The sequence below is a fragment of the Ambystoma mexicanum genome, chromosome 6q (assembly GCF_040938575.1).
Source record: "Ambystoma mexicanum isolate Mex_15411 chromosome 6q, UKY_AmexF1_1, whole genome shotgun sequence".
NCBI lineage: Eukaryota > Metazoa > Chordata > Amphibia > Caudata > Ambystomatidae > Ambystoma > Ambystoma mexicanum.
The window spans coordinates 694,241,653-694,251,295 of record NC_090937.1 but is presented as its reverse complement, the minus strand read 5'-3'; positions in this window follow the sequence as shown (position 1 = coordinate 694,251,295).

Genomic DNA, 9,643 nt, shown 5'->3' with positions numbered 1-9,643 from the left:
AGGCCAGGGTCTTTGGGATGATCACAGATATGAAATTGCTAACTGTTTGAAAATGTCTTTCAAAACAGAACCATAAAAAACAAATCCCCTGCATTCAAATGCTCCCAGTTTCTGATGTGACTTGCACACTGTTCTAATATTTCCTTTGCCATACATTGAGTGCAGCATATTATTACCTATGTGGCAAATCAACAGTGGTATGTGACACAAACTAAAGAAGGCATAGGGCCTCATTACGAGCCTGGCGTTAAGTGGTTAACGGCGCTGTAAAAGGCTGCGGCGCCGTTAACCTCTTAGCGCCTTACTACGAGGTCCCTTTGCGGGACCCGACCTGAACGGCTGGTCTAGACCAGCCGTTAAAGTAGGGAACCGCAAAGGGACTCTCGAGGTAAGTACGGTACCGCAATTTGCGGTACCGTACTTACCGCCTTCCCCAGTCCCATTGAGCCCTATGGGGCAAAAATGGGAATGGGGAAGGGCCAATGTTCAATGGGTAATTACCGCCCCGCCAACCTTGGAATGGGGTGGTAATTCCCCATTGAACATTGGCGGACTCGGTACAATATCGGCACCAACCATGGTGCTAATAGTGCCATGGTTTAGCGCTGGTGTTGTTGCAGAAACTAACCATACTGGATGCTTCCCTATGGGCAGCCAAGTTTTCCCTACCCTTGTCAGGATTTCAGAAAAACTCATTTTCCAAATTGTTCAAAAGGTACCCTAGACGACTAGCCCAACAGAGAGCTCTGGTGTCCACAAGAAGAAGGTGAGGTTTAGAAGAATATTTGTGGGATGGTGCTAGCTCTTTCGTTGCAGAATAAAATATTTACAAAGAACAATTTCCCCAATGAAAACTTCCGGCAATTAGAAAAGCCAACCAGCCTTATAACTGGGCCACAATTGGCCAATGTTGAAGCAAATCTCAGCAAACTGCACAATCTCTGATCTGAGTACAATGACTAAGGAAATGATCACTAACTGGGCTTTGAATATCACATCTCCCTGTGAACAGATCAAATTAGACATGGCATGCTCAAACGTGCAGGATATTCTGAATGACCAGCTGCAATATATCCGTGGCGACATCGATCCCTTTGCAAGTTCTCTGGATGGCATTGCAAGGGCTCAGAGTGCCCAGTTCAGGCCTATAGGTCAATTTGCGGTTGTGGGTCAGATACTACCAGTTCCCTGGTCAGGATGCCTGAGGGTCTGGGTCATTCATTGTGACACTTGGGGGAAAAAAAGACTCCTGGAAGAACGATCCGATTTGTCATCATAAGTGCCCAGGGATACCTGTATTTGTAATTGATTTTATTTATACTGCACTTTTGCCAACGCACCAAACAATAAGATAAAAACAGTACAATTAGGTGAAGCAGTACATTCTAAATAATGAGCAAAAGTAATGGGGGCTGAAGCTCAGTTGTTGGAAAGAGTGGATAAGAGATGAGATCTGAAGGCTTTCCATTGCTTGGGGGCAAGTAGGGCGAAGGACCGGAACCAAGAGGAGGCACAAGGGGGTTTGGGGACAGAAAGCAGGAAGTGGTTCTGGGAGTGCAATGTGCGATTGGGAGACTAAAAAGATATGTTATGTTATGTTACTTTGCATTTATATAGCGCTTTATGTACCAGTGGTATAGTCTCAAGGCGCTAAGTGAGGAAATGTAGAGAGGGGCGAGACCATGGATACACTTGAAGGCAAGAGAAAGAAAATTAAAGAGAAGACGAGACTCAAAAAGAAGGAGCGACATGGAGAGAAGAGAGGAGGAAATAGAAGAGCATAGAGGAAGGGTAAAAAAATACGAATGGATGAGATAAGGACAGAACGGAGGGGGGCCAAGTGAGAGGCAGAAGACCAATTAGAAGGGCACAATTAGGTAACCACTGGCATACATGGCTAGTGGAACCTCCCGAGCTGCAATGTATGAGTAAACCTAGTATATGTTAGGTAGCAATGGTCGGTGATATGGTATGCTAGAAAGGTTTCTTGTTAGATGGAAATAAATTATTTAGTGTAAATGATAGCTATGCATGGGTAAATAGCACCATTAAACATGACATTAATATCGCACTGAATACTTGATTCAGTGCACCCACCTTTTATCAGCAAGCTCATAAATATCCGCAAGTACATATAACTGACTTCTGTGTGATTCTTGGGAGCACCATGCTGGTGCCACACCGCATGCAGCAGGCCCACTGGCGGGGCCCTGCATCAGGACGGCGCCCCTGCTGGGCAACACCGTCCCCATGGAATGATTGTGCCGTGTGACCACGGCTAATGGTGCAACTCCAGCCTTGGTGCCCCCAGAGCTGGGCCTGCTGTGAGCTGGGTGCCTCCAGCCAAGGTATGTGGCTCCGGTGCTCTGGATAACGCAGGGTGCCCTCTGCGGTCTGCCATCTACCGGGTGTGATTCCGGTGATCCGGATGCTGTAGGGTGCCCCTTACGGCCTGACCTCTGCATACCTGAAAATCAGGTGTCGGCCTTGTGATCCAGGCACTCAGTGGGGCCTGCTCGGGAGACAATGGGCAGGCCGCCAACAATGTCGACGAGGATGGTCCAGGACAAGCTGCCTGGTACCCACGACAAGAAGGAGGGGGAAGTGGCGTCGGCTGCTGGTGCTCTGGGTGGCCCATGGGCCGTGCTTTGTTTGCACAGGCCGCCTGGTGCCCAAGAGGAGGAAGGCGGCATATGCCGCGCGCAGCAGAGATGGCCGCCGAACAAAGGACAGCTGTGGCCCTCGGCGGCCCTACATGAAGGGGCGTGGCCATGAACGAGGGCCATGGTGGGGAGTGCGGGGTGCTGAGGCCAGCTGCCCCGCGCCCACCCTGAAAAACGCACCCGCCCACTGTGGAAAAAAAAATTGCTCCGGACCAGAGCACTAAAAAAAAAAAAGCAAAGTGTAGTAGATTACTTGCAGTGAAGACAGGAGTCAGGGAATCTTTAACACGATTGTTTATTCCTTCACAGTCCCATGCATCAATGCACACGACGTGCATGTAACAACAATAAAGGCCAACGTGCCTAATTAACATAGGGCATGCTGCTGTGATGTCCGTGCGCGTAATACGCACTGCAGGCCCTGTTTGTGGAGAAGCCGGCGGGAGGCTCCTGCGTTCGCGTCCGCTCTCTCCTCTCGCTCGCCCTCTCCTTGTGCGCGCGAAGCCACGGGGGCGGGCTCATCGCGCTCACAGGTCTCGCGAGAGCGGGAGCTCTCGCGATGCCTCTACACATCTCCCCTTTTTAACCAACAACACATTCACTGTAAAACATAGTCATTATATCTCACCGGCCTTCTGTGTTCCCTTCTGGGCCGATCGCTTGTTCCCATGCACTCTTCCTGTTGCACCGGTTCGGGGTCTATACTCGGTGGTTCTTGTTCAACTTCGATTTCCGTCCTTTCTCTGTCGTCTCCTGCTAGTTCTCTTTCTTCAGCTCTTTCGTAGTCCTTTTCAGCTTCCATTCGAGATCTCTCCTGTGTACTCACTTTCTCCCGAGTCTTCTGGAACAGTGCAACTCTTTCAATGTTCCATGCGCTTCCATCTTCCGTGCGGACGTGATTAGTTCCCCTGTAAATCACTTCGATGGGTTGGCTATACCGAGACCCTGTGACCTGATCTTTCTGGGGTAGTCTGATTTTGACCAAATCTCCTTTCCCAATGTCAGATTCTTGCTTAGTCCTTCTTCTCCAATCACTCCATGACTTCATGCGTGTTTTACTGTTTTCCATTCTCCACACTACCTCCGACATGTCCACTGCTTCGTCCTCTCGTACCTTCGACAACCATGGTGGAATCAGCGTGGATGCCGCACTCCTCCCTCTCAACATTTTGAACGGAGATATTTGGGTGATCCCATTTGGAGTGAGTCTGTGAGCCGCTATGGCTTCCTTGGTGATTTTGAGGGGGTCCTTACCCGAAGCGGTTGCCAATTGTGTTGCACCCTTTATGAATCTGTTTGCCCTCTCCACGAGCCCATTTGCTTGGGAGTGATATAGGGCCGCTTTCTTTTGTTTGATGTGGTTTCTTTTCAAGAATTCGTCCATGTCCTTGGAAACCAGTTGCACCCCGTTGTCAGTGACCACTTCACTGGGAAGGCCTTCCCGCTGAAAGATTTCGGTGAGTACTTCTATGACTGTTTGGGTAGTTATGTTCGGGACAAACTCCGCCTCCACCCACTTGGATAGGTAGTCCACCATTACTATGCCGTAACGATGTTCAGGTGCCATGGCTTCCAACGGCCCTATAAAGTCGATGCCCACTTTGGACCATACCGCCTCTGGTATTTCTGTGGGTATTAGTGGTGCTTGGCGGCCCTTAAGTCTCTTATCACTATTTAGACATTCATGGCAACGCTCTATCATGGACCGAATTTCTTGGTCCATGGATGGCCACCAGTAGGCTTCTCTCACCCTGCGGCGCGTCATTGTGTTTCCCAAATGGCCTGCGTGGGCCATACAGAGGATGGTGCGTCTCATTCCTGTGGGGGGGATAATCTGATCACTTTTCATGATCAACCCTTCCGTTTCAGACAGCTCCTCCGACACTTTCCAATAAGGCCTCATGCCCTCGGGCAGCGTTTTTTCACTTGGCCATCCTTCTTTGATCCATTGGCGAATCATGGCCATGGTGGGGTCTTTTCCATCCTCTTCCTCCCAATGTCTCTCACTGAGTTCTAGGTAAACAGGTGCCCTCAAGTCAGTGATGGATGCAACTATGCATTCTCCTTGCAGGAATGTGGTGGCTTTTCCTTTGCACTCTGGTAGTCTCGACATGCAGTCAGCTTGCGAATTCTTCCAGCCTGAGATGTGCTGGATTTCAAACGTGTACTCCTGCAGCTTGGCCGCGATGCGTGCTAGTCTGGGCGTGGATACCTTAGTGCCTCCCGGGCTAAGCATGTGAATGAGGGGCTTGTGATCAGTCACCAGTTTGAATTTCGTGCCCCACACGTATGTCCTGAAGTGCTCCACCGCCCATGCACAGGCCAACATTTCTTTTTCAATGGTGGAATAGTTCTGTTCCGCCTCTGATAAGGCCTTCGAGGCAAATGCCACTACATGTTCTGTGTCACCTTTCTTTTGAGTTAAGACTGCCCCTAGTCCATATGCACTGGCATCTGTGGTGACGACTGTTTCCCACAATGGATTGAATGGCTGGAGGCAGGGTGCATCAATGATGTGTTGCTTTATCTTCTCCATCGAGGTCTTCTGGGGTTCTTGCCATGTAAATTCCGATCCCTTTCTGAGTAATTCACGGAGGGGTGCCGTGGTCTCCGAGAATTTGGGTATGAACTTGGCATAATACTCGGCCAGTCCAAGAAATGACCTCACCTCCTCTTTACTGGTGGGTTCCGGCGCTTTTGCAATGGCTTGCATGAGATTCTGTTTGGGACTGATACCCTTTTCCGATATTTTATATCCCAAGTACTCTACTTCCTTCACCTTGAATAGACATTTTTCATGCCGTAGTCGGACCCCTGCTTCTTGTAACTTGCTTAGAACGGTCCTCAGCGTGGCATCGTGTGCCTGCTCATCCGCTGCATACACCAAGATATCATCCTGGAAGTACACCACATTTTGAACTTTCCTTAGCAGGACATCCATCATGCGTTGGAAAGCCGATGCTGCTGATGACAATCCAAATGGCATTTTGGTGAATTGATATGTCCCAAAGGGGGTGATGAATGCTGTGAGGGGTTTCGACTCTTCATGCAATTGTATTTGGTGATATGCATTTCTCATGTCCAATTTTGAAAATATTTTTGCTTCTTTCATCAGGAGAATGAGTTCGTTGATGCTTGGAAGGGGATAATTATCAGTGACCACTTCCAGGTTCAAGCTGCGCAGGTCTATGCACACCCTTAATTCCTGTGACTGGGGCTTCTTTATCAGCACGACCGGGCTCAGCCATTCGGATGCTTCAATTTCTTCAATGACCCCTTCCCTTTTCATTTTTTCCAACTGATTTTTAAAGGTGTCCCTTGCTGTGGCTGGTACCGGTCTCACACGGTGCTTTACTGGGACAGCATTTCTTTTGAGCACAATTTTGTGCAGGAAGCCTTTGATGTGCCCCGGCTCCTCCGAGAAAAGTGTCGGGTAGTCACTTTTGACGACGTGTCCACTCGTCACCCTGACCGACAAAACCTGATCTTCGGTGCTGGGATCCAATCTGATTTTTAGCTTGTCTTGGTCATCCCAACCCAACACTGCCGGACCTTTGTGACAGAGGTACACTCTGGTTGTGGTTTCCCTTCCTTTAAATTCCACTCTGCCCTTGATGTATCCCAGCAGTTCGACGGACGCCCCTCCGAACACAGTGGGTTTGTGCTTCGTGGTTAGTACTTGTACCCTCTCCTTTCCCACCATTTCCTTGTAGGTCCGAAGGGGTATGATCGTTAAATCAGAACCAGAGTCTGCCATGACCCTCGTTTCCCTGCCATCGATTTTGATCGTGCAGTGGGGCTTCTCTCTTCTGGCTCTTGTGCTGTTCACCATGATGATGGTGGGTCTTCCTTCATCTTCTGAGGAAGAATCTTTCTCTGCCTTGCGATCTGCATCGAGACTGGAGACTTTCTTGTTTCTCCACCGACACACTATAGAGAAATGACCAATTCGTTTGCAGATGGAGCACTCTTTGTCTCTGGCTGGGCACTCCCTGTCGAACGCTAGATGCTTCGTGCTGGTGCACCTGTGGCACTTGAGGGGTTCTTTCCTGTTCCCTCTTCCTTCTCTCGTGTCTATCGTTGGCCTTTCTTTTTTTTAATGGAATCTCACCATTTGTATCTCTGCAGGACCCTGGGCTCCTGTAAGCTCCTTACGTCTTCCCGCCGTTTCCTCAACTGCTCTGGCAATTTCTATAGCTTTTTCCAAATGAAGTTCCTTCTCAACGATGAATTTATCCTGGACTTTGCGACTGTTGGTGTGCACAACCAACATGTCACATATGAGACTCTCTGCATTGTTGCCAAAACTGCACAGCGGCGCTAGTTCCCTCAGTTTTGTGATATAATCGTCCACTGGTTCGGACATCTCTTGCTTTCGGGTGTAAAACCTTATCCTATGGAGCACTGTGTTCTCCTTACTGGCAAATCTTTTTTATAATTCTCCTGACCGCCTCCTTAAAAACATCGTCATCATCGCCAGCCACCGGTATAGGGGTGAGACTCTCGAACACTCTTTGACCTTCCACTCCCAGGGCATTGAGTAACATGGCCCTGCGCCTTGCCGCTGAGAACCCCGTTCCTCCTAGAGCTTCCACATAAGTTGTGAACAGGGGTTGCCATTGTGGCCATGGGATGGCAGGCCTACCTGGAGTTTGTAGAAAGGGTGGCGGTGGCGTTGCGCCTTGCATGATTCTCCGTGGGTTCTGGTGATGATCCTTGTCGCCAATTTATGTAGTAGATTACTTGCAGTGAAGACAGGAGTCAGGGAATCTTTAACACGATTGTTTATTCCTTCACAGTCCCATGCATCAATGCACACGACGTGCATGTAACAACAATAAAGGCCAACGTGCCTAATTAACATAGAGCATGCTGCTGTGATGTCCGTGCGCGTAATACGCACTGCAGGCCCTGTTTGTGGAGAAGCCGGCGGGACGCTCCTGCGTTCGCGTCCGCTCTCTCCTCTCGCTCGCCCTCTCCTTGTGCGCGCGAAGCCGCGGGGGCGGGCTCATCGCGCTCACAGGTCTCGCGAGAGCAGGAGCTCTCGCGATGCCTCTACACAAAGCCTGCGGCGAGGAGCATGCCCTGTCAAGACCCGGGCCTACCGGTTAAAAAAAGAAAAAATTAATAAAAGGAAACAAAGGTCCACAGCAGCCCCGAGAGTGACAAAGAAGGTGGGCGTGGCCCATGATCACCAAGCCTGCAGCAGTGAACAAGGAAAAGAAAAAAAAAACATTTGGGGCTGTGGCGGCCCGACCAGCCATTGGCAGCAGTCCTCAGAGGGACAAAAGGAAAGGAGGAGCTGCACCCTGCCAAGAGGAGGGGGCGTGGACAGTGAACACCCGAGCCTGCGGCGGTGACACGAATAAGCATGAAGGTGGCCGCCTGATGGAACTGGGCCCCCCCTGGATGCACCCACGGTGGCCAAGCCACCCAGGCCACCGGGAGGTGGGAGAAACAAATAGGATTAACAGCAATACAGGGTCACCCAACCCTCCATGAAGAAGGGAGACCATCCTATCGTCAAATGAACATAGGAGCCCCTCTCAGCCAGCCAGGGACTCTGCCCCAAGAGGAGTGCAAGAGGTGAGCGGCTCCACAAGGAGTGCTCATGCTCCCTCAGTGCCAAATCAGGAGAGGGCCCATAGTGTGATCCCGGACCCAGCAGCGGTGATGTCCAGTTTGAAAGCAATGATTGGGAAAAAGAGGACACGGCTGTGTCGACAGTGCCGGCATGATGGAAGGGGATGGTCGTTGCAGGCTCCAGGGGGGAGCAACATCATGCCGAGGTACAGTGAAGGAAGTGTAGGGCTGCCCATGCTCACCATACACGAGCAGGCCCATGCCAGTGTACCAAACGTGTGGTCAACACCCCAGAGCCAGGTGGCAGTGACCCCCAGGAGGAAGCAGAAGGTGTGGAGGAGGGTTGCAACTCTCGCGAGTGCTTGTGCGCCCTATGCTGGTAGTGGTGTCCTGCATCAGCCCCTGTGTGAAGGGGGGGTGATGTGAGTGGCCCGTCGTCCAACACCAGCACCCGGCCATCGTGCTGCCGAAGTATTCCTGCTGCCATCAAGAGATTAGGCTGTGGTGGCCCCTGGTGTTGGCCTTCCAGAGTGCCTCGGGCCGCCTCACAACACACACACACACACACGCATACAATGAGGGACTCAGAGACACGTCTGCAGTTTGCGAGGCCCCTGCGGCAACTGCCATTCGGGATGCGTTTATTCACACTATGCATGCGTGAGCCCAAACGAGGCTCACGCATGCGTATACGCTTGTTCCACTGTAACATGCCTCCTTTTCTTTAACCTCTTAAGTGCCATTGAGGTTCCCCCCCAGTGCCAATGGCTTTTTTTTTAAAATCGCGGTATTCACCGCCCAAACCCGCCAACATTTCCCCTCTCATTAACCCCTTAAGTGCCACCGACGAGCCGGCTCGTCGGTGGCAAGCTGGAGCGGTTTTTACCGACGAGCCGGCTCGTCGCTGGCATTTAAAGGGTTAAACGAAAACAATCAACAATATGTAACATAACAGTGACTCAAAGTGAGTCGCTCAACCTTGGCTGCTGCCGGCTCAGTCCCCTGAGTCCATAATACAGTCTTTGAATCGGGCACAGGGTTGTCAACCCTATCTGGTTGGGTACCGACTGCTACTCCCAAAGGTCGGCAGCGGTGTGACCTCATTGGGCGCTGGTTCCTCTGGTCTCTCCGCCTCTCAGAGAAATTCCCTCGCTCCTGGCCCCGAGGCCTCTTCCTGTGATCCCTCCGCGAGACTCGAGTCCACTTCCTTGAAGAAAGACTTGTTCCTGGTTACAGTTCCCCTCTCGTTGGCTGCGGTCATCATCAACCCTTTCACGTGTGTCACGAGAAGACACCTACAGGAGAAGGAGGTGACAGTGGGCGATACCGTGATGGTGAATAACCGCCACCCAGAGGGTAAACTGTCGCTCACTTTCCAGGGTTGTGGCTCGTAAGTA